Source organism: Rhinolophus sinicus, linkage group LG04 (assembly GCF_036562045.2).
Source record: "Rhinolophus sinicus isolate RSC01 linkage group LG04, ASM3656204v1, whole genome shotgun sequence".
Classification (NCBI taxonomy): Eukaryota; Metazoa; Chordata; class Mammalia; order Chiroptera; family Rhinolophidae; genus Rhinolophus; species Rhinolophus sinicus.
The window spans coordinates 133,945,867-133,971,457 of record NC_133754.1 but is presented as its reverse complement, the minus strand read 5'-3'; the positions used below and the strand labels follow the sequence as shown (position 1 = coordinate 133,971,457).

The following is a 25,591-nucleotide window of genomic DNA, read 5'->3' as shown; positions in this document are numbered from 1 at the left end:
TAACTTAAATAGTGTTTAGAACTACAAATTCAATTTCAACTATGAGCCCAAACCCATAAACTCAGTTTAAAAGACATTTGACATTAGGCATTTAATTACTGATATCCTACTGAAATTGGCATTTAATAAAGAGAAACATTTCTTAACCACTAAAGAGCTTTAAGATATGAAATGAAACAGTCTACGTCATGAAAATGAATCTAGTCTTGAAAGGAAGAAATATTAATAAAGTCATGTTCAAAAGTCTTTAACAGGCCTGCAACACTGAAATAGAATTCCTTGGGTCTCTGATTATGAAGCAGTCTAACATTTTGCTCACAGACTTGGGAATGGGAAAAAAAAAAAAAAAAGTCAGGCTCCAATAAAACATCATATTATACACAGAGCATAATGTGCAGAATGTACATTCTTCAGTAGTGATTCCAGCAATCTCATCTCAATAGATACTAAGCAAATTCCAAAAAATAGGCAAATAGACCAAATTTTATATATATGTTTTTTTGTTTTCTTAAATGTCAAACTAAAGGAATAGTTTGGCCCAATAATTGAGGGTGTACTATGTCAACGTGGTTCTTTAATTTCAAAAGGAGATAAAACATATAGACATCTGATCCACTTTAATTGAGTAAACTAATCATATACATACATAGATGCATTCTCATATATGCATATATATAAACTCTGTGTCTTATTGCACTCATTTTAGATGGTGGAAGTGAAAAGTGAGTAATAGAGTACTAATCCTCCATAAATGAAAAATACTTCCCTTGCTAATCTTTTCTTGTATCAGAAAAATATGCCACAGATATTTTCTTAAAATTCTCAATAAATGATATTCATCGAGCAAGCACCTTATATTTACATGTAATTATTTGTCACCTAGTGAAGATCACAGAAAAAAAATAATGATCACATTAGCTAATTTGTTGAGTATTTACAATGTGCTAAGTCTGCTACTTTATATAATATGTATCATCTAACTTCAAAATACAACTATATAAACATGATACTAATATTAACCCCATCATATTAATGAGGAAACAGAGGTTCAGAAAGATTGAGACATTTGCTTATGGTCACATGCAGTATAGCCAGGATTCAAATGTCCATTTTCTATAACTCCATACCTTGGGTACTGACCACTACACAAAATGGCTTCAGATATGTCTCACCACTGATTCACAGCAACTCAGCTCAAGGAACAAATATTAGGGGCAGATAAAGCAGACAGGAGGGGAGGTGATGCAACCAAAGAAAGTGAGAAAAGTGGCTACAGATGAGAAACAATGGGATAGTGCCTATTTTAAAATAATATTTTAACCTTTATGAACAATGCACCTCCTTCAGTTGCAATGGACATGTGCTTAGAAGTCATTGTTCCCAGTGCTTCTTCTAATAGCTGAGTCTGTTCTTAAATTCCCCTGTCAAATCATCACTAAATTCTGTCTCTATATTTCCAAAATCTGAGAATTACATGCTTTGACCACAATAACTTTTTATGCAGTGCTAATATTTTTCTTTGGTGATTTGACATAATTCAGAATTGTGTGCTATTATATAACTTTCACATATTTCTGGCATGATTCCCCAACTAGTTTATAAACTCTCTGCAGATAAGAAAACACAATGCCTTAATTTTCTTTATATTTTCCAATGAAACAAATGCTTTATACATATTAAGCACCGGATAAATATTCTCATTACAAAATAATTAAACAAGTAGAGGAAAGTTATAAGAACTTAAAGAGTCTTCTCAAACCTTAGTGCATATCCTAGAGATACAAGTTCATCATTTTATGTCCTTAAAACGACTAGGATAGAATGATTTTTAAAAAATACTAACACAATTCAGCAAATTTAGGTTAAGACTAGAGACCTTACATAATTTGCTCTTAATCATTTTGAATATTTGAAGCAGGCCTGCCATGTTTGAGAACTTCTTAATGTCATAAGAAATACATTGTTAAAGTCAGATAACTTGAGCAAGGACAATTTCAAATTCAGATACTGGCAATTTTTATACCTATGCTTACATTTATTATTATGAAGAAGTTTCAAAAGCTTTTAGGAAGGACTTTAATTGCATTTTTTTTTAGTCAGGGTAGGCTAAGTTATATTGCAGTAACAATCAGGTCCAAATATCAAACAGACATTTATTTCTCCTTCATGCTACAATTCCAGAGGTAGTTCCAGTTAGTAAGGGTGTTCAGCTCACCGTGGTCACTCAAAGTCCAAGACTGATGGAACAGCTGATACCTTAAATCTTCACCGTCATAGTTCCAGAGACAAGAGACCATTCTGTGGGTTCTTGAAAGCAATTAAAAACTTGTCCCAAAAGTGATATATCACTCTGCTCACTGTGTATTGGCCAGAACTAAACACAAGGCCCCACTCACTCACACAAATCTGTAAGTATATATCTTCGTACTGGATATATTTGTCAAACAACCACTTTGCATTACTGATCACATTGAATTCAAAGTATGGGGAAGTTTACAAACATTCTTTTGCTCATAGACATATACTATATATTTTACAGATAAAGAACATACATCTAAGCAGTTTACTTATGCAAGGTCATTCTTTTAGTTGGTATAGAAGATGATAACTAAACCTAGTTTATCAGGATTTTCAATCTCCCATGCTGCCTATTATAAGATTCCGTGTCCTGTTTATCTTGGGTATGAACATTTTATGTTCGAAGATGATATGTGAACAAAAGACCAAGCATTTCTGGTGGGTCAAACAGCTCCATCCAAAGAGCTTATCCAATGTGACATCATCTGTATATGACTTAAACACTGATCACCTGGTATGTTAAAGCTGTTTCTGAGTTCTTGCAATATGAATCCACAACATTCCCATTTAACTTGTGAAATATGTTTCCTCCAGGGTCTTGGCACATTTAACAAGTTTTCTAATTATGCTAACTCCTAGGAAATAAATAAGTACATGCCTTGACATTTAAAATTGATTGCTTTTTCACCTTGCTTGTTATAATTTCTTGTAACTTGTAGGTATAGATTGTTTGCCAATACTGTACAATAAAATAAATTCTTTGATCACTAAGTACTAATATTGGCACTTTCTAGTATGATGAACTTTCTCATCACTAATTTTTTCATGGTTCACAATTGTCTTTAAGATTTTCAGTGATGTTTCCATTTAATGAAGTTAGGAAAAATTTCTATGTTGTATGTGACATAAAAAAATCAAGTCCCCCTGAAACAGTTGTGCATCCTAGAACTCTCAAGTAGTTTTAAATGCTGCTCACAGTACCCCTCACAATTTATTGAACATGCATGATGCATGCTTTCGATGTATTATTTTTCTAAACACAGTATTTCAAATTTTGAAGCTTTTTTTTGTTTGTTTGTTTGTTTGTTTGTTTGTTTTTATCTCAGGTGCTATCTGGGTGTAGAAATTTTATTCCCTGACTCAAGCTATTTCTTGAAGGCTTCCAAAACAGGTATTCCAACATTATGCCATAATGTAGATATAACATCAACATAAAAAAGAATAATGATTCCACATGTTCTGTCTTCATTTAACAAGCATTACTATGTCTGAAAGCCTTTAAAATTGTTTGGCATTTTCACCCATTTTCATTGGGACTCACAAGCATGGTGAAGACAGCCAGAGGTTTCAGTCAAACATTTATTCTCCACAATTTTTCCCCATTGTATAGATTCTTTTTTTCATCTTTTGATCAACAACCTTCAGACATAATCCCAGACAGTAAGATAAATGAGAAGGAAGTTAAAAAAAAATGAAAGGAAAAAGAAGTTGAGACAATCTTACACAAATAGCTCAAAATGCTTGCAGATTCTGCCTTTGCTTTAAGCCTAAAATGGATCAGTAATCAGAGCAAACCAATATTTTCATATGTATTTTCAGGAAAGTATGTGAAATAGGTTATGGGTTCTTTCAGTGAGCACATATTTCACCCCACACGGATGGCTTCAAACTACTCTGAAGAATGGTTTTGTGTGTGTGTGTGTGTGTGTGTGTGTGTGCGCGCGTGTGTGTGTCCATCCAGACTTGAATATGGACAAGGAGAATGATGACTCCCAGTATGCTGGCTGAGGGGACAGTAATTAAGCAAGGCACCTTTCTATGCGTTTTATTTACACTAACCCAATTAACAACTTTGGAATAAATGTCACTTTTGATTTCCATTTTCCATTTGAAGGTACAACCTCATACTTAAAGTGAATAGTCCAGAGATACACAGAAAGTAAATGGTACAGGTGCGATTATAACCTATGATTACAATCCTATGCTCTTTTAAAATATGTTGTCTCCTAAAACAATTAAGTCTACCCACTAGGGGCCTCATTGCATATATATATATCCATTAGCTTCCGAAACAGCTGTATGAAGAGATTTCAGAATCCCAATGTGGTCTTCTTTGCCTCATAAGAAATAATTTAGCTCAGGGAATATTTTAGACTTCCTGCTAAGTAAAGAGGAAAGTACTTGTCTACCTTAAGCTTAATTGGAATTGACTTACATGGGCCTTGGTTTATAGGCTTAACTACAAAGATAACTTCCAATGTTCATTTGCAATGCTAGGCACCTTCTAGATTTCCCTAATCCTGTCTAAGTGACTGATATGAAGTCTGTGAGCTTCTGGCAGGCACCTCAGAGGCTCAGGCACCACATGAGGATATATCACCTAGGGCCGCTGACACGCTAATCTGCTTCACATTGAGACAAAGAGACATGCCACTGAGGTAGGGCCTCCAAATCTCCCTTGCAGATCTAGCAATGTGTTTAAGTAGAGAAGTCCCCGCAAATAAAACAGACTGAGGACTAAAGGTTATGGGGTGGGGGGGAATGAATTGTGGTTACCACAGTCTTACTGGAGACTTCACAGAGGGTGGAGGTAAGATTGTTGGAGATAACTCAGTTCTTTGAGAAACCAAGTCAAACACTCTAAAGACAAAGAAACACTGTATAGCAGTTTACAAGAGCCTTTCAGGAATTTGTGTCCTTGAAGAGCTAAACTGAGAAATATCAGGACATTCTGGCTGTGTGCTTGTTCAGTGCTAGGAGGCCCTGAGAATTTGGGGTGAGAGTACAGGTGCTGAGGACGGTTAGGAACTTTTTATTTTTTCCTTGTACTAGCCAGAATAGCCAAAGACGATGCTTACATTTGAATGCATTTGGTGGAACAGTAAATGGGACACAATTTTTCGGCTAGCTTTTCTAACGCTTTCAGTATGTATCTATGTGAAATCTAGTAAAGAACAGGTAATAAAGTAAATGTTTTGTCCTTTCTACAAAGATTAATTCTTTTAATAATTCAAGTTGGTTTATCAGATTTGTTGAGGGAATTTCTACTAAGAAAGTGTAAGAATAGTTTGCACCTAGTTGTTTCCCTTTGGTAAACATACATTATCCCCACCTCCGGGTTTTAATAAAGTAATTCCTTTTGAAATTAAAATAAAATTATTGAGTGCATTTAATCTTTCCTCCTTTTACAACTAGGGTAAAGACTTTCTGTAAATATCACATACCTGCTTTAAGTAGGTGAACATAATATATTGTCCATGATACACTTTTGAGACAATTTTGAAAGAGACAGTACATGCTATTATTAACAATATATCTACATATATTAATAATTACACTGTAAAAACAGACATGAACCCGCACTGCCCAAGTAACCCACAATGTATAGTTACTTTAGATTTAAGCATCAATTGGATATTAAATAACAGGCACTAGTAAATGATTCCAAGCATACATTGTAAAACTAGTTTTCAATCACAGGTATGGTCTCATATATATATAGGTTTATGAAGAAACATGATTCAAAAATGCATTTTAGCAGGAAATTGTTAAATATGCCATGATAAAACTACCACAAGAGAAAAAATAAAATGGAATTTTTTTTATTCCTGGAATTATAGATATTAGGGCAGGAAAGTGTGCAGCTTGTGTATACTAATGCATTTGTTAATTTCTCCAAGATAATTTCTGAAACACTCAGAAAGAATAAATTTAAAAAAGGCTTTCTGAGATAATGAGTACAAAGGGATGCAATAATAGCTCCATCCTTGTGGAAAAAAACAATTTCAAAGTGGGAACCTTAATTAGGATCATTAGGGAGAGTTAGTATTAAACAATAAATCTCAGTGTAAAAAAATATGTATATATATTTTCAGTTTGTAATGTGAATCTATAGGTTTCTATGTGACTTTGCACAAGTACCATAAACTCTCTGTCCACCAGTTTTCTCATTTATGAAATGGATATAATAATAGTACCTTTCTTATAAAGTTGTGAGGATTAAATTATATAATACATGCAAAACACATAAAATAGTGATGATACATAATAAGCATGTATAATGACTAGCTATTGCTTTAATTGTGTTCTATAAAATAATAAAACTCTGATCATACTTTCCAATAATTTATCTTTAATTGCAATAACTTTCAGCTCCACCTCCTTTTGCTTGTCTCATGTAAAATCACATTTAGAAAAAATTGACACTTTATTATATCTTTATGTGTATTAATGCTGTAAAGATGATAATTTTGTGCTGTACCTAACATATAATTATTCAAACAACAGCTGAGAAGGGAATCCTTGGATAAAAAATCAAGAATGTTCATTTGTTTCCTTCATATTATTGTTCATTCATTAGTGCAACAATTAATTACTGAAGATTTACACTGTGCTGGGGGTTGGAGATACAGCAGAAAACTTTGTGTTCAAAATCACTGCCTTCTTATAGCCTCTGTTGATTGCAGAAGGAAAAGTTGGAAAAATAAACACATTTATATTATGTGTGGTGGGTAAGTACTCTGGAGGCAAAAGAAGACAGATTAAGTGGGATAAGAAGAGGCAGACGTGGGAGAAATATCACTGTGATGAGATGAGATTTGAGCAGATTTAAAGGTGACAAGGGGAAACCACATGTCACTCTAATGGGAAAGCATTCCAAGTAGGGAAAACAGGTACACAATACCTCAGTCCTGAGACTCATTAGCAGATTCTGGGGAGAGGAGGGAAACTGGATTAGCCTGAACAAGTGACAGAGGGGTAAGGCTGAAGGCGGAAGGCAGTAGGAGACCAGGTCATAAAGGAGGCCAGATCATGGGCAACCTTAAAGGCCATTGAATGGACTTTGACTTTCATCCTGCGTTATATTAAGGGGCCATTGAAGGGTTTTGAGCAATGATCACATGCACTTGGAATACAGTGGTGCTTAGGTTTTTGCCTTTAATATGGTTATCAAGAAACATAGGAAAACAAATTCTTGGGCTCCCTGCTGTTCTAGCCCATTACCAATGATGGGTTCTATCCTGCATGTTCTTCAGGCTCTCTAACCAGTTTTCTACTTCTCCAAAACCTTCAGAGAACAGATGAAAAATATAAGCAAGAAAGTGGACAAAAAGCAAGGAGGGAAGATTTCGAGGTTTTTTTTTGGTTTTGTTTTGTTTTGTTTTTTATGTATTTCTTGCCTTAGCACAGGTAAAAGAGAGAAGAGAAAAAGGAGGTAACTCTTGTACAAGTAGGTCTCATCACAGCTTCTCCGTCACAGCTGCCTTAAAGAAGTGACTTAAGCAGAGTTAGTTCTGCAGTGAAAGAAGACAGTAGCCACAGTTTTATCAATACTTAATTTCCTAGCTTTATCACATAGTTATTGTATGACCCTTGTAGAAGCATGTGACCTGTGCCTCAGTTTCCTCATCTGCAAAATATGGCAAATCTTCTTTATAGGCTGGTAGTGAAAGGTATGTGCCTACAGATAGTAAACAAATGTAAGCCTTTGTCATTATTGTTATTGGTGACAAAATGGGATTTATAATAAGATAGTATTGATTACAAGATAGGATTTATCAAAATATCTTAATTATAAGATATTCTTTATTGTAAGATGCACCATTAACGGTTACTTTAAGAATAAATAAGAGAGTACATTAAATGTACTAACTGATTTTTAAATCCATGTAATTTTCAGAAGTGTTAAAATGTTAATAAAAATGGGAACTAGATGGAGGATTTATAATAAGCAATTTTTTGTTTTGTTTTGCTTTCACATTTGGAACAGACTTCAACATTGGAGGTGATTCAACATATAAAATACCACCAGGGTTTTCCTCAAAAGGATTTGTACAATCAGCTTTCAAACAAATAGGCTGAAAATAACTGATTTCAAATGATACTGATAAGGAGAAATTTCATCTTTAAAATGACAGGAATATGATTCCCAAAGATAAAAGAATTGGAAAAAAAAATAGTATTTGTGTAATATGTAAAACATGAGATCCAATGGGTAAGACTATTTCTGCCATGAAACTAACTTAAATTAGAAACCACAAATTATGGATACACATGCCAAAATAGGACTGCTTCAGCAAATGATGAATTTGCATATACAATGATTTTAATAAACGGTATCTACTTGATTGAGCAATTATCTCTTTTGCATACACCAAATTTGAATTCTGTATATGTGAATCTTAGTTTGTACATGTACTCAATTATTTTGTTGGTGCAACTTAGAAACACCGATTTGATATATTAAGGCATTAGTTCTCTCCCATTTATAGCCATATGGTCTCAGTGTTTATTTACTAGTAAAAGAGAACTACCTAGAGTAACAAGAAAATGGATCCTGTTCCAATCACAATAGAAGGGAATGCTACTGCACTTCCATTCTGTGCCAAGAAACAAAACAAAACAAAACAAAACAAAACAAACAAACAAACAAAAAAAACGTGTTTCCTCACACACACTTTTGTTCCTTTCTGCCTTTTTCTTTGGAAGCTATTTCAAAAGTTAAAGAAGACTGGTACACAGGGAGAACCCTGAGTGGCAATCATATTGAGTTCACTCAATTTCCCACACTGTTATTCCCTAAATGACGAGAGTAGGCTGTTGATCCCCACTACTCTTAAGCAATAGAGAAAATTTAGAGCTAGTAAAAAGTACCACATTTATAGGCCTAAAGACGGTGTTCTCTGTGGAGCTTCTGAGGAAAAGAAAAAAGCATGAAAAGCAGTGAGGCAAAACTCATTATATTATTATGGTCTTCCTGGACAATTGAGATTATCCTTGCCCTTAAGTGAAGGCGATATCGTACAGTAGGCTAGAAAAAATTGATAACCACAATAATAAACTTCTGGATAAGTGTTATATTTGTTTTTTAACTCATTTGACAGGCCCATCAGGACAGATCCAGTTCAAAGTCCAAAGCTATTTACAAACTCATATTAATAAGTTTCTCTACATTGTAGATGGGTCATTGGTAACAACAGGAGTCTTTTGCCTTCTGAATCCTTCAGACTCAATTCTTTTCTGCATTCTCTTGAGGATTGTACTGCGATCCAGTCTGGTAATCTAAGCAGACACAGTACTACCACTGACCCTCTTACTGTCTACCTGCATGCAGATGTGTACTTGTGAAAATGGGATCTTATATTAAGGCAAAAGCAGAAATCCGGTGTCTAAATATTTGCAATTTTTCCAACTATGCTTTGACTTTTTTTGGTAATCAGACTTTAGAGAGAACCTTTCCAAAGCTCTGAGTTCTTAAACATTGAACCTCGTCATCCACCTCAATATTGAATTTTCTATAATAAACTTCCTCTTGAGAACTTAGATGTGCTCACTGTTATTGGAATAAGTCCAGGTCAAGTCTGTCTATGCAGTGTCCTCAATAATACTATGTGGTCTGTTTTCTTCCAGTGCTCAATTTCAGTATCTCCAGGGAAGGAATAGAGTACAGGAATTAAAAGCACAGTGGGTCTTAGAGTTGGTCATATCTAGTACAGGAAACAGAATCATGCTTCTAGGTACACTTGCCTTTGTTTGGTTCCTTCCTACATTGACTCTGAGCTGGACTTTCTGACTTATTTTTATAAATGGGACTTTAGAAAGCATGTTGCAAGGTAAGGCACTTGCAGTGGGACTTGTTTTTGGAATACTTACTCCTAGGAATGGAACTGCTTGTTAATGAAAGTCTAAGGTATTCTGGTACAGAAAATCATGTGGAGAGCCCCTGGAGGATGACCCACTATGTAGCAAGAGAGGCTATATGGAGAAGTAAGAACTTTAGTTAAGCTCCTATTTGAATGTAGCCACATAAATGATCCCAGCCAACCTCAAATAGAACAGAATACTGCTCAGTCAACCTATAGAATCATGAAGAATAACAAAAGGGTATTTTAAGCCACTGAGAATCCAGGTGGTTTGTTACCAAACAATGGCTAATTGACACATCTCTGTTCAAATCCAGTCTCCATTTCTTTTTTTAGCTACATGACCTGGGTGAGTGGTTTAAGCTTTCTAATCCTCACATTTTCCAGCTCTCCATTATGAACAATAATTAGACTGTCTGATAGGATTGCGGAATGGATTAAATACGATAATAAAGAATTTAGCACAATGCCTTAGCCATAGCTAATGCTTAACGAATAGTAGTTGTTACCATCAATTTCATCATCTCAACCATCACCATCATTATGACAATCATCACCATTACCAACATCAGTGAGACCAACACCATTAACATTACCTCCAACACCTTCCTGAAATCTAGTGCTTTCACAATTCCCTTAGTGTCTACTGCCATGGGGAAAATCTATTTTTTTAATTAATATGTTTTTTGTTTTGTTTTTAAGCCACACATACAAACAAAACTTCTCTCATTATGGTAAATGATGATGCCAATTAATAAAAATAACTCATTTAAATATATCTTCCTTTTTTTTTTTTTTTGATTACTGAAGAGGTAAAGAGATTTGCTAAGATCATTCAGAAAACAAATAGAATGATCATATTTGAATGCCAAATCTTCTTGCCGTGAATTCTAAGGTCTTTTTAAAATTTCTGACTGTTCTGTCAGAAATCTCCACAGGCAGACATTTTGTTGTGCTTACTGCTCTATTCCTAGTGCCTTGCATATAGAAGCTGCTCCAGAAATATTTGTTGAATACATGGATCAATTGACAATTGATTGGTAATTTAGCAGGACATGAGCTGTAGAATCAGAAAGCTTGGGTTTGAATCCCAGTGCAACCACTTACTGGCTATGTGAGCTTAGAAAATTTAATGTTTCTGTGCTCCAGTTTCCTTATATGCAAAGAGGACAACAATAGTACATACTACCTAGGATCATTTTAGTGCATATGAAACACTCAGCAGTGTCTGACAAATAGTAAGCACCATATAACAGTTAGCTATTAGTATTATTTTGTTTTTTATAGTGAACTCTATTGATACGTGGAATAATACACATAAATCTTAACTTAAAGGAAAGGAATACATATGCATATTGAAAGAAGGCCATGAAATAAGTTAGTGTGTGGTCTAAAATGATGGTTCTCAATTCCAGTTCCCCATGAAATCACTAAGGAGCTGGGACATCAACCTCTGGATACCAGACTCCACCCTGAGACTCTGAATTAATTGGTCTGGATGGCATCCAGGTGATAATTATTGTTTTCAACTCCCCAGGTGATTCAGACATGAAATATGAGTGAAAAATACTCATCAAGAGGAAACAGTTTGAAGAAAAACCTTCAGATTGCCTTCAGCACTTCCAATTTCTTGGCCTTTTCCAGGTTCCTAGGGAAATCCAAGTTCCATAAAGTCCTTCATATTTCCTTATACCATTGAACAAGGGCCTCTTTGCTTCTTATTCATGGTCCTGACCCCCCTGCCTAGTGTAATTTCTATTGTGGTTTCTTGATAATCTTGGAATCTGAATAAGCTTAACAATTAAACAAGATAACATTCTTGATGGACATGATAAAAAAAAACCCAAAAAACAAAAAACAATGACATTACATTTTCAAGGCAAAAGTCAAGTACTTCCAAGCATAGCAATGATTATAATGTCTACATATATTATGGTTAGGGCTCTTAAACCTGTGGAAAACAATATAAATGGAGCCCGAGGAACTGCCTTACAGTTCTTACTCCTCAAACTTTTGCAGTGTTAAAGTTGGGCAAAAGAACCTTTGGACTGGGATTAAAGCAGTACTGTATCCCAAACAACTGTTTGCAAATCTAATGAGAAAGCAGACATTATGAATACAGGGCTGAAAATTAAAGACATTCTTTAGAATTAGCATCTCTATGTTAGTTTATCTGTACCTATAGAAATACCTTCCTTAGCTTATTAACACGCATATAAAGTCCTTCCTTCTATTCATGTAATCATCCCCTTACCTTTCTCATAAATACCCCTTGCCTTCACCTCCTAATCGAAACACTATTTGGGCTTCTGCTTGAATCCGTGCTTCCCAGAGAGCCATCGTTTTGGATCTTAAATAAAAGTCCAAATGGAATTGTAACAGCTATACAAGATGTCAGAAGGGTAGTAGATTGGGGGAGGGAGGTTATCACTTTGTGAGGGGTATAAATGTCTAACTATTACATTGTTTTGTATACCTGAAACTAATGATGATAATAATAGTAATAATAACAATAATAATAATAGTAAAAGCCTGTTGCCTCTCACTATAGCCTTTTTTTCGTTTGTGTGTTTTCAGGTTAAGAGACCCTACAACCATCGTTGCTTTTTATACTTTGACTACAGCATGGTGATATGATTGTCTTTGACTATACTGCGGTATAATAAAACCAGTTATTTTTTGTAAAATCATACATCTCATTCTCTTGAAAATTAGTGGACTCAAACTGATTGACTTTCTTTGATCCTTTATAGTTTACCCTGAATTAATCAGTTAATGAGAGGGAAAGCAGATCTCGGGAGCTAGCAAGACCTACTTCTTTTCGTGTGTGACTGAACTAAAACTGGGCATTTTTTTTCTCTAATCTTAAGATTGATCTTTACACAGTGAAATAAGAACACTAAAAATCAAATCCAAATCAAATGCTTGAAATGTCTTGATTGAAATTCCTCGAATAGGACACAGAAAGAGAGAGCTGTTTACATAGTACATAGCTTATTCACTGTTTGGGCCTTAGATCAGAAGCTTTAGCATCACCTGGAAGCTTATGGAAATAACGATTGTTGAGCCATACTGCAGACATGCTGAATTAGAATCTGCATTTTAACAAGACAGCCAGGTGATGACAAGCACATTAATGTAATATACAGTAAGACACATTTTTTCTCTATTATACTGTCCCCTACAACATCCCATAAACTTGCCCATTCCTCTCTTTTATCCAAATTCTTTGTAAATTGTTCTTACGCCTCCAAATTTTGTTCTCCTTCTTCCAAACACCTCCCACTCTCGTCATCTCTTGTTTTACCAACCAGTCTAAGTCTATGCTATACCAAGGCACTCTTTCTTAACTTTTTTCCTTATTGAAGTTGAATAAGAGAGAAAGTGGTACTACTTTCTCTCAACCTACTCTAAACTGGAAAACCTCAAGTAAGTAAAATTGGTAACAAACTAATGCAAAGTTTTCTTATAAGTTGGACAATGTGACGAGAGTCCATGAAAATACCAGTTCCCAGTACAGTAAAAATACAAATATGTTGGGTTTATTCTTCCAAGATAGAGATAAAATGGTACCAACTTTATCAAAGATGGATTAGATTGATACAAACTACATCCACTCATCGTAGTTTTTAATGAATAATCAAAATAATCCAAGGCAATTATTTAAGACATATACAGTCTTTTATTTCTTTTTTTTTTCAGTTTTGTAATAATAATAGAGAAAACCAAAATCACAATCTGTGACAGTAAGTGCTGGGTGTTTGACTATCAATATAAATACTATAAAATATTTCTTATTTTTATAGTAACTAATTATTTTAGTAACTATTTATAGTAACAATTTATAATAATTTCTTATTTTAAGTAACTACCTAAACTGTAACTAACAACAAGGTATTGATTTTTTAATTGATAGAGATTTTGATTGAGAGTATCAGTAAGTGAAACATCTATGAAACAAACATCTCCACTGACATAATCTGGTTGAAAACTAAATCATTTGCTTTTTTTAAAAAAAAAAAAAAAAGAAGAAACACTAAAATACCAAATGGATTGCCAGAGAAACAGTCTTTTTCCATCCTTTCTTTTTCTTTTCTTTCTTTCCTTTTTTCTTTCTCTCCCTCTCTTTCTTCACAACACTACAGCATATATTTTGTTATTATTATTCACAATATTTAATAACACATTTCCTTTTCCCACATGGAAAATTACCCAACAGAGGTTCCCAAAACGCGTGGAGACACAGCACATTCATAGTAAAGATAGAAAATAAAACTGTCTTTAAATTTCTACTTTCCAATATGATTATTCAATTATAATAAAGTTGGATTTAATTAGCTATGAAACTGGAAAAATTAAAATCAGCTTGTGTGTATATTATAACCATGATCATTAACACCTCCATAAAATGAGGAGAGAAAAGAAAGATCTGCTGCCTCTTCTTGTCAAACTTCTATATAATTTTAAGTTACTTTATGTGTGTGTGTATGTGTGTGTGTGTGTGTGTGTGTGTATTTTTTTTTTTTCTTTAAAAGATATTCTGCTACCTTTGATGGTGTGAACATTTGAGTGTTTCCTGAGGAAGCAGATGGTGCATGTAAAATGAAAAATATTTGGAAAACAGTAGCCCCTCCTAGACTTTTGGGGTACATGTGAAAGAGACGTTCTGATTTCTAATCTTGGCTCAGTTCAGGGGAAGGGAAGAAAAACAAAACTGAAAAGGATTATATCCCTGGAAACAAATGTAGCTTAATGTAGGACATGCCTGACTTTCAGTGCATTTGAGATTCATGTTTTTATAGGTTTTGGTAGGCAGCATAAATCCTTTTGAATATTAGAAGGTAAAAGCATTCTATGCAGATTTGAGAAGAGAAAATCTAACTTACCACAGTTGTTCAGTTAATTGACAGGCACCATCATCTGAAACAACAAAAATGTTATTTTGATGTTGCAATCATACAAACCAACCAAAACTTTAAAATTGTCTTTAAACACATTTGTAAATGTATCTACAGAAACAAAATTAAGCAAGTAATAAAAATACTTTGTCTTATCTCACTCATTTAGTTATTTCAGATTAAAGTGTTTCATCTCTACCATTTTAGGTCCAAATTAGATAACTGGTTGTTTTTTCAAATCTTTTGTATATGCATTCTGGCATATGCATATATTACACCAATATTTTCTTCTAATGCTCAAGTTTAAAAGGTAGACAGAAATAGAGACTACTGTATAATATAATATTTGTCTTAGCATGAACACAATTGTGAAATACTTATCCTAATATGCGTTCTTATAATGCCATATCAATCACCTTACTGAGCTCAAAAATTCTTTAAATTGTCTATACAAAAAAGCACAACAAAGCTAAAGTATTTAGCATGCTGCTCAGTGGCTTCAGTCAAGGGCTTCTTTTCTACCTAAGATTTTCTCCTATGCATCCTCCTCCTACCTTTCAAATTTATGTCCAGCTATTTTCTCTTGTGTCCTATATTCACACATACTTTAAACAAACAAAAAATACTTTGTTTTTGTTTTTTTTCTGCCTTGATATTGTTTCTATGCATTCTTTAGGGCCAGATGAATTAACATCTCTTCAATGAAGCTGTCTTGCTATCCAGAGAAAAAAATCACTCTTTTCTTTCTAGATGTCCCCACCGTATTTTGTAACTCTATTATAGTACTCATCTCATTCAAACTTATATTATAGATATGGGTATTTATGCCTTGTTCATTTTTGCCTACTAGGAAGACTTCTGCTATGCTTCTGGCATGGGAGATGTCAAAAACATATTTAATGTATTTAACAATACATTGAATATAGAGATAACATGTTGTGTACATTTTCCTTATATTCATCTATCATCCTTTAAGAGAACAGTATAGTTGCATTGTATCTCTTTCTTGAATTTTAAAGGAATATTGATATCAATTGTGAATGAAACATTTTTCAGTTTCATAAAAAATAAATTAAGGAATTGAGTGTGGACTTTACATCTGACTTTCTGGGACTGGAACTTGTAGATAAGGAAACAGAAAAATGGCAGTGGCAAGCATCCTTGAATTTGTTGTTGCCTTGTACTTCTGTGACAGGGGTAATGCAAATGTAGCTGCGCTAGAGACTTCAAGGATGTATGGCTTCCAGAGACCAATGATCCAGTGGTAGTCTCCTGTTTCACTCAATAGGCAACCAAATTTAACAAAGAAAATACAATCAGAGAAAAATGTGAATCAGGGAATGCTTTATTTTATTTTTATTATTTAAAAAATATCTTTATTTTTCAATTATAGTTAACTTACAATATTATATTACTTTCAGGTGGACAACACAATGTTGAGACATTTATATAATTTATGAAGTGATCAACCAAGTAAATCCAGCACCCATGTTACACCATAGACAGTAATTACAATACAATTGAATATATTCTCCATGCTATCCTCTACATCCCCATGACTATTTTGTAACTACCAGTTTGTATCTCTTAATCCCCTCCCTTCCTTCACCCATTCCCCCAAGCCCACCCCCCAATCTGGCAACCATCAAAATGTTCTCTGTATCTATGTGCTTATTTCTGTTTTGTTTGCTTGTTTATACTGTTGTCTAGATTCCACATATAAGTAAAATCACATGGCATTTCTCTTTCTCTTCTGACTTACTCCGCACAGCACAATACCCTCTAGATCCCTCCATGTTGTTACAGATAGTAATATTTCATTATTTTTATGGGTGACTAATATTCTTTTTTATGTATGTACATTCATTCTTTATCCAATTTATCTATTGATAGACACCCAGGTTGCCTCCATATCTTGACTATTGTAAATGATTGCAATAAACATATGAATGCACATGTCCCTTTGACGTAGTATTTTGGATTTGTTTGGATAAATGCCTAGGAGTGGGATTACTAAGTCCTTCTTTGTCCCTTCTTACAGCCTTTATTTTAAAGACTATTTTGTCTGCTATACATATTGCTACCCTAGATTTTCTTGTTTGTTTCCATTTGCACAAAATAACTTTTTTCATTTTCAGTCTGTGTGTGTCTTTTGATCTGAAGTGAGTCTCTTGTAGGAAGCATATGTAAGGGTTTTGTTTTCTTATCCATTCAGCAGGTATCCTACACTTTTTGATTGGAACATTTAATCCATTTACCTTTAAATCAATTGTTGATAGATATGTCGTTATGCCATTTTATTATTTGTTATTAATTTTTTTTTGGTTTCTTTTTGTTTTGTTTTGTTTGGTTTGGTTTCTCTCTTCTAAAAGAAGAAGTCCCTTTAACATTTCTTGTAATACTGGTTTGATGGTGAAGAACTCATTTAGCTTTTTTTTTTCTTTTTTTTCCTTGTCTGGGAAGCTACCTCTCTTTCAATGCTAAATGACAACTTTGTTGTGTAGAGTAATATTGGTTGTAGGTCCATGCTTTTCATCACTTTGAACATTGTGTGCCAATCCCTTCTGACCTGCAAAGTTTCTGTTCAGAAAGCAGATGACAGTCTTATAGGAGCTCTCTTATAAGTAACTAACTGTTTTTCTCTTGCTGCATTTAAGATTCTCTCTTTGTCTTTAACCTTTGCCATTTTAATCATGATGTGTCTTGGTGTGGGACTCTTTGGGTTCATCTTGTTTGGGACTCTCTGTGCTCCCTGGGCTTGTATGTCCATTTCCTTCACCATGTTAGGAAAGTTCTCTGTCATTATTTCTTCAAATATGTTTTCAGTTCTTTGGTCTGTCTTCTCCTTCTGGTAACCCTATGATGCAAATGTTGATACATTTGATATAGTCCCATGTGATTTTATATATATATATATATATATATATATATATATATATATATATATATATATATATATATGAATATATGAATATATATATATATTCTTTCTATCTTTTTGTTTTTCTGATTGGGTGTTTTCTGCTGCTCTATCTTCCAAATTGCTGTTTCAATCCTCTGCTCCGTCGAATTTACTGTTGATTCCCTCTACTATACTATTTATTTCAGTTATTGTGTTCATTTCTGACTAGTTGTTTCTTTGTCTCTCTCTCTCTCTCTCTCTCTCTCTCTCTCTCTCTCTCTCTCCTCTTTCTTTCTTGTTTTCTCTTTCCATTTTTATGTTTCCTATCTCTTTGTTGAAGTTCTCACTGATATCACTGAGCATCCTTCTAAGCAGTGTTTTAAACTTTGTATCTGACACATTACTTGTCTCCATTTTTTTTTTTCCCTCCATGTAGACATGTTAGGTTGGGGGCTGTTTAAAAGGTACAGGGAATGCAGAGGCAAGGTGCTACTTTCTTGGGGCTTGTGAACCTTTTACAGTTGTTAAAAAAGTTCATAGCATGTGTCAGGACAGGAAGTTTGTATGGTAAAGCCACTGGAAATGGCTTTGGGTGTGCCTGAAAGTTGGGCAGGGTGGGGTCTCAAGGAATCACTAGGGTGGGACGAATGATGTCAGCCAGTGGTATAGAAATTCAAATATGGCACTTACTTGCATCTGCATGCTGGGAGGGGTCAGTGCTCAACAAGGGACAGTGGCACATATCACCACTTCTGTCTGACAGAAAGCTGTCCCTCCACCTCTTACCCCAAAGCCAGACAACTCAGTTCCTCCCTCTAGGTCCCTGGTGCCTTTCGAGCTGCTGCCCCAGTGCTGGAGCTCAGAGCACATAAATCCACCAGGGCATAAGTCCATTCATAGGCCATTTAAGAGGATCACCTGGGTCTCCAACTACCTTCCATCTCACTCAGTCACAATATCTACTGGTTTTTCAAACACAGAAGTTGTGGGGACTTATCTTCTCAGCACTGGAGCCCTGAGCTGGGGAGCCTGATGTGGGGCTGGGACCCATTGCTCCTCAGGGGCAATCTCCACAGCTGGGATATCCCTCCCAGTTTTTAGCCACCACACATAGGTGTGGGACAAACTTGTTCTATGTCTCCACCTCTCCTACCAGTAGCCACATGGCTTCTTCTGTATATCCTTAGTTGTAGGACTTCTGTTCAACTAGATTTAAGGCAATTCTCAATGATAGTTTTTCTGTAATTTAGTTGCAATTTTGATGTTGTGAGAAGAGGGAATAAGAGGATTTACTTACTCCACCGTCTTAACCACAAGTCCCAAGCAGGGAATGTTTCAATTACTATCTGTTCTAGGGACACTTAAATAGATGTTTACTTATACATGATTGGAACTGCCAAATAACATGACCAATCAAAACCTTCAGTTCTAGTACCACAAAATATTTTCAATTATTTATAATTTCTAGCACATTCATCTATCTAATTCACTACCTTTATTAATCCAAATGTTCCTCTTTGGTTTACTTTTATTTATATATTTTTGTTTGCCAAATATCTTTCCCTTTTTTTTTTTTTTTAACATTTTGACTAGATCCTGAGAATGGCATCGACGATATATGGAAATCCTTCCAGATGAAACTGATAACTTACTAAGTGGACAACTAGTGATTAAGGGAGAAGAAACAAGATCCAATAAAAAATTCTGAATCTTTCTTTTGACTCTAGAGATGCTGCTACAAGTGTGGAATGGAGTGATCCCAAATAAAATGATTTATAGCACATGCACCTACAAAATTTTCTTTTAAAAGTAGTTTTCTGAGGACCTTTCATATGTAAATTGATTCAAATAACATTCACAATTAACCATACACTTCCTCTTATTTGACCATTTAACTTTCATAAAGGGTGTCTATTTTGTATAAAAGAACGCTGGCATTTGAATGCAGGAACTGGATACTAAGGTGAATATCATTCCAATATTGTGATGTTATGAATTGTTAGAAAATAAAGTGAAGAAATTAAATATGCATTTGCCTTCTTTGTATATCTGTACTAGGCAGGTGGTGGAATAAGCCAGCTATTTTTGTATTTACTTGTAGAACCAATTATAAACATAGTTATGAAAAACAAATGCAAATTACTACCCCTTTCGTACATAGAAAAATTATTTTAGCAATGAAATCTTTGAGTTCCAATAATATCATTGAAATGAAAACATGCATACATAGTACATACATATCATATGCATCTTTCCCTCACATTCTATTGTTCTGATACACACACATACATACACACACGTACAGATATAGATATGTACATAGATTGTCAGAGGAATTCTCTTATTTTCTAATTTTATCAGATTTCTTTTTTTTTTGGTATTTTCTTTCCTTCATACCAAAACTCCAGTCCTTATTTCTCATATCAGTCATGAGTAGATCCAGGGCTTGGGCTGAAGTGGCAGAAGATGTGTGTAATAGGAAAAGGAACTGAAAATGAAAGGGAATCAGTGTGATTGAGCTTAACTACATATATCCCATAAACAGCCCTTGAGCCCAGAATAGACTTTCTTTGTTGAAATAAAGGAAAGCTAAACATGTAGTCTTACTTTTTTTCTCCTGAACAATTAACTCTTACTTCAGTCATAATTAGTTGTGAGTTCTTTATCTTTACTTACAGAGCTAAAGTAAAAACACAAATTAAAGAAGCTCAATTTCAGGAAAAAAATGATGCCTCAAATATTGTAAACTAACCATGATTTCATTACAATTTTTTTTAAACTGGATAAAGCATAAGAAATATTATTTGAAATATAAAACTGAAAGAAATATAGTTAGGAAATCTTCAGTGGCCAAAATTGAAGGAAAAAGTGAAAATGACTGATATGGAGTCACCAGTCTGGTTCTCTAGGACATTTATTAATTTCAACCAAGATCCTTGGGATTTCAAGGACAAGAGATTAAAAAGTTTTGTCTGAAAATCTCACAAAGGTTTAGGGTTTGATTGATACTATTGACAAGGTCAGAGAGATTTCACAGTGAGGATTTAACAAAAAAAGCATTCCTGGGTTCCTACCCTCTGGAAGGTCAGACCCTAAACAAAGGACATTTAGAGATTACAAATATAAAACCCTGCTGAGCAGAAGGTTAAATCTATAATTATAACATGACATCTTGAGTGAGATTCAGTGGAAGAATCAAAGAGCAAGATTAGAAACACCAAAACATTTACATAACAACATTACTAAAAATATTATGAAATGTGTAAACTTTTAAAAAAATTGCCTAGGTCCCGCTCAAAGGTCAATGGGGCAGTTACATCCTTTTGATGACATCCTCTAACAACATGTTAATGAACTCAATTGCTAGTTAAAGACAGAGATTCTGATACTCTTCTTCCTCTTCCTCCCAGATTCTACCCTTCTTAATCACTTTGTCATGTCACTGGTAGCACCTACTTGCTCTTCTCTAAATTTTACTGAAAAGATGAGCCTCACAGGTTCTCCTTTGTCCTGTTTTCAAAACAAACAGAGCTATTTCATAGTTTTCTAAAGGCTACTACTTCTAGAAGAAGATGGGAAATAAGTAGAAGAAAATATATTGGAAATACAAATAGCAAGTGAGAAAGCTCTTAGTTTCAACTAGGGTGGCTACTTGTCCTGGTTTTAACACTGAGTCCCAAGGCTCAGGATCCACCCTCCATGACAGTCACAGGGTGGGGGTGGGGAGATTGTTAGTTTCCCTAAATTTCAATTGGCCTCTGGTATGTGCTATGCCTTCAGACTATAAAGGACGATAGATTTTTATGTGTTTGTTCTTTTTGTCCATCCTGTTTTTTTAGAATTTGAGACCTCTGCCTGCCCTGTCATTCTACACACCTCCAGGCATTTACATAAAAAGACTACACTGTTGCTCCCTGTTCCCTTATTTAAATATTTTACATTACTGAAAATATTTCAACCATGTAATAAATGTGATGAGTCAACAATTGTGTGAAATCAAGTAAATGACAAAAATAATGGGTTACAATTAGTAAGGCACAATTTATTTATTTTTTTCCTCTACTCATTTATTAAACAACCATTTTTTAACAGTTACAGAACACATATTTTTAGCATCTACTATGTGTTGTGCAGTGTTCTAGGCACTAAGGATACAGTGGTAACCACATGGACATATTTCGTACTTATATTCTTATGGCATGGAGAGGCAAGGGAAACAGACTATAAGCAAGTACACAAATAAAGGGGTAAAATAATTTCAGACAAGGAATGGAACAAAGAAAATGAAACAAGTGATGTGGCTCATTGGAGGAATATTTTAGATTGGATGGTTAGGCCTGAATACCACAGAACAAGACAGTCATGCAAGATTAGAAGACATAATGTTTATGTAAAGGAATAGCGAGTGAGCACAATAAGCCTTGTGTGAACTCATATTCAAGCAATAGAGAGAAGGTCAGTGAAACTTCTAGGAAGCAGGAACAGAGTTGAGAAACATTAAGTTAGAGAGGGAAGTCTAGGCTAGATCATAGACTACATGGTAGGCCGCTGCTAAGAAATTTGGAGTATATTCTAAGGGAAATGGGAAGTCACTGGAGGGCTTTAGCAGTAGAATGACATTATCTGATTTTGTTTTAAACATGCCTATGTCTACTCTGGAAAATGGAAAGCAGACATAGGAGCAAAAACTGAGAGGACAGTTTTGAAACTTTCCAGGCAAGAGCTTGTGGTGATTTAGACTAATATGTATTTGGAGACAGAGAAAATGGGAAAGACCTGGATAGATCTTGGATATATTTTTTGAGGTACAGTCAATAAGATTCTCTGATAAATTGGCTGTGGGTAGTGAGTTAAGGAAAGAGATAAAGGAAGAGAGCTGGTTTGGGATTTTAGGAACTGAGTGGATGTTAGTGATATTTACTGAGATGGGCAAGACTGGTGGAAAATATAGGTTTAATCTATGTGTATCAGTGGTAGTCATTCTATTTTAGCCATATTAGGCCAAGGCGTTTCTTACTTATGAGTACAAATGACAAGTAGACAGTTGGATGTGGAAAGTGGGGAGGTTAGGGCTGGAGATACACACTGGTAATGGTCTTCATAGACAAAATATCTAAAGGCATGGCAAGTGGAGAGTGTTTGTAAACAAAGAGTGGAAGGCTTAGGCCAGAGAGCTTAGGGGATCCCAACATTAAAAGTCAGAATGAAAGACCCATTATAAAAAAGTTCTGTGGGGCTTAGCTAGAGAGGGGGATTTAACCAAGTATTTACCAAGTCCTCCCTAATGCCACATTCTGTGCTAAGCGCCCCAATGAACAAAATTAACTTATGCCTCATCTGACTTACGGTTTAGATTACATAAAATTATGTTTCTTTTCCCAGCATTTCTGGATTCGCAATAACATTCCAATAGCACTGCAATGATGTGTCAGTTTCAACCAGTTCTTTATTCCAGTACCAAGCATTTCTTATAACAGCCAGTGTCCTTTTATTTACTCCCAATTCCTTTCAAAATCTAAAAGCCCCAGAAAACTTCAGTAGGAGAAAAAAAACAAAACAACAACAACAACAAAAAGACATCATTATATTGTTTTCCCTTAAGCTACAGATTTCTGGAAAAAGAAATATAATAAATTCACAATGTAGTTGTAGCTTAATATTGTTCTATTTCTTTTCTTTATTTTTTGGAAGTTATAACTCAGCAACATGGAAAACTACAATGGTTTCTTCAAAAAGAATAATCAAGGTGGTGGACTTCCATATTCCTTGAGCATTACCAGTCACTAAAGAAGTTGCTGGCAAAACCATAATGTACATCTAACACCAGTAGAATAAACAAAGTAAACATTTAAAAAAAGTGTTTGAACCCTTTAATCCTTAAGGAAATGTATAGATACACAAGGCATGAAACAAATTGAACACACAGTGTCTTGTTCTGGGACATGGATTATAACATTAGTCTGGGTAAATCTGCTTTCATTTCAATTAATAAATTGTAAATTCAGGAGATATGTTTCGGTAAGTTAAAGTTTAGGTTATGCAATGTCAAACTGTTTGTTTAGACTGAATAAAGCTATAAACAAAACATGCTCCCTGGAAGAAGACTTTAACATGGTTGGTGCAAAACTGAATTTTTATCCTGCAACTCTTGGGAGACAGTTGTTGAACAAAGTGCATATTCCCTTATCTCCATCTTTGTCTCCTTCTAATTTTTTCCCCCCAATATTGAAATCATTTTTATGTAGCCATTGGAAATTGTACTGATGTTTGTCTTTTTTACTTTTTCTTGAAATAATTTTAAATTTGCTAACATTACAAAGACTACAGCTTTGTATAGTTTCTGCCTGTTTAATCTGTCCTAGAAAATAGCAAATCTATCATTTAATTTTGCTAGCATTTCTCTGGTACATTAAAAATACCTTCTTTGGATAACTTTGCTTTGGTATATGAAGAGTTAATGTAAAATTCACCACTGCACTCTATTTAGAGGAGTAAAATATATTGAGAAGATTGAAGAGCTAAAATAGGATTTGAAGGAGAATGTTAACATACCTAAAAAGATAAAATTTTGAAATATATTAAAATTATCCTCTGAAAATTGCCATTACAAAGAAAGAACCAATCGTTGTTCAGGTGACTGGTTTGATTTGGAGGTAGGAACAGCCCAATCCAGCACTTTCTATTGTCTCCTACTGTGAAATAGAAGCCTTAGAATATAAAACATGAAGTGAACACTGAGCTGTGATTCTAATGAAGTAAATAAATTGAATGAATAGAAGAAGTAAGAGATGGGAGGAGAAAGCTGTGGTAAAAAAAACATAAGCCTTAATTAATATTAAGAAAAATGTGATTCCATGTAACAAGAAAATCTATAATAAATAAATTAATGGTTTTCAAATATATACATTCCTGGTATCTTGCATCCCAGTTTTCCATAAGTCTGTTTTTTCAGTTACCCCATATTAGAGCTGTAGAGTCTGGTCTCTCAGTGGGAGTTGGAGGAAGTGTGACTAACATGTAAATATTCCAACTAGAATCTCTGTCTACTCTTCATATCCACTTCCCCTGTATGTTCCCAACAATTAATACACACTTCCTTCTAACGGTAAAGTCTGTCCTCTTCACCTCTTATTTCCCTGACTCCTATTCAAGGGCAAATGTCCCAGGATATACTACAATGTTTCCCATAGAATTCAATTCAGGTTCTTGGCACATCCTCTCATCTACTGTGAATAAACCCTATTTTTCTACAAAGTTCTACATTTTCACTGAAATCAAGACTTCTACTCAAAACATTCACTCATTTTTCCAATGGAGGTCTTCCTTCCACCTTTCTCACAATTCTAAGATGGTAAGAAAATGGAAATAATTTGATATACTCTTGAGTTTTCACTACCACTCCCAGAAATAAGGGGATTAAAGCAAGTCTGTGAGAGCACAAAACAGGTAACAATTAAAAGAGAATATTTTCTCAACGGTCAACACAGTTGGCTTCAATTTCTCTTGGAAGGTGACCCTCCAGCCTCAGCCAATGACTATAACCTCATGGCAGACCCTGAATGAGAAACATCCAGAAAAACCATTCTCCAATATCTCTGACTGTCAAAAACCATGTGAGACAATAAAAGTTATTGATTTTTGCTGGAGAGAGAGAGAGAGAGAGAGAGAGAGAGAGAGAGAGAGAGAGGAGAGAATGTTTTGGTGAGAGTTTACCAAAGCTAAATACTTAAGAAATGAGTCCATGGGGAGGGAGAATGATTAATATGAAAATTTTTATAGGGGATAAAGGGTGGAGAGGATTGAGGAAGAGTGACCTTAAAAAAAAAAAATGTGATATGAACCCTTTCCTA

At 34.6% G+C, this 25,591-nt stretch overlaps 1 protein-coding gene across 44 annotated transcripts in view; it reads right to left on the bottom strand.

Moving 5' to 3' along the window:
- PTPRD (protein tyrosine phosphatase receptor type D) overlaps window positions 1-25,591 on the bottom strand; it is a 2,063,955-nt gene that overhangs the window by 948,150 nt on the left and 1,090,214 nt on the right. For all 44 annotated transcript variants that reach the window (XM_074330405.1, XM_074330404.1, XM_074330420.1 and 41 more), the window contains one exon: window positions 14,828-14,861. The gene's annotated coding sequence lies outside the window, so the exon portion shown is untranslated. The remainder of the gene's footprint in view (window positions 1-14,827; window positions 14,862-25,591) is intronic.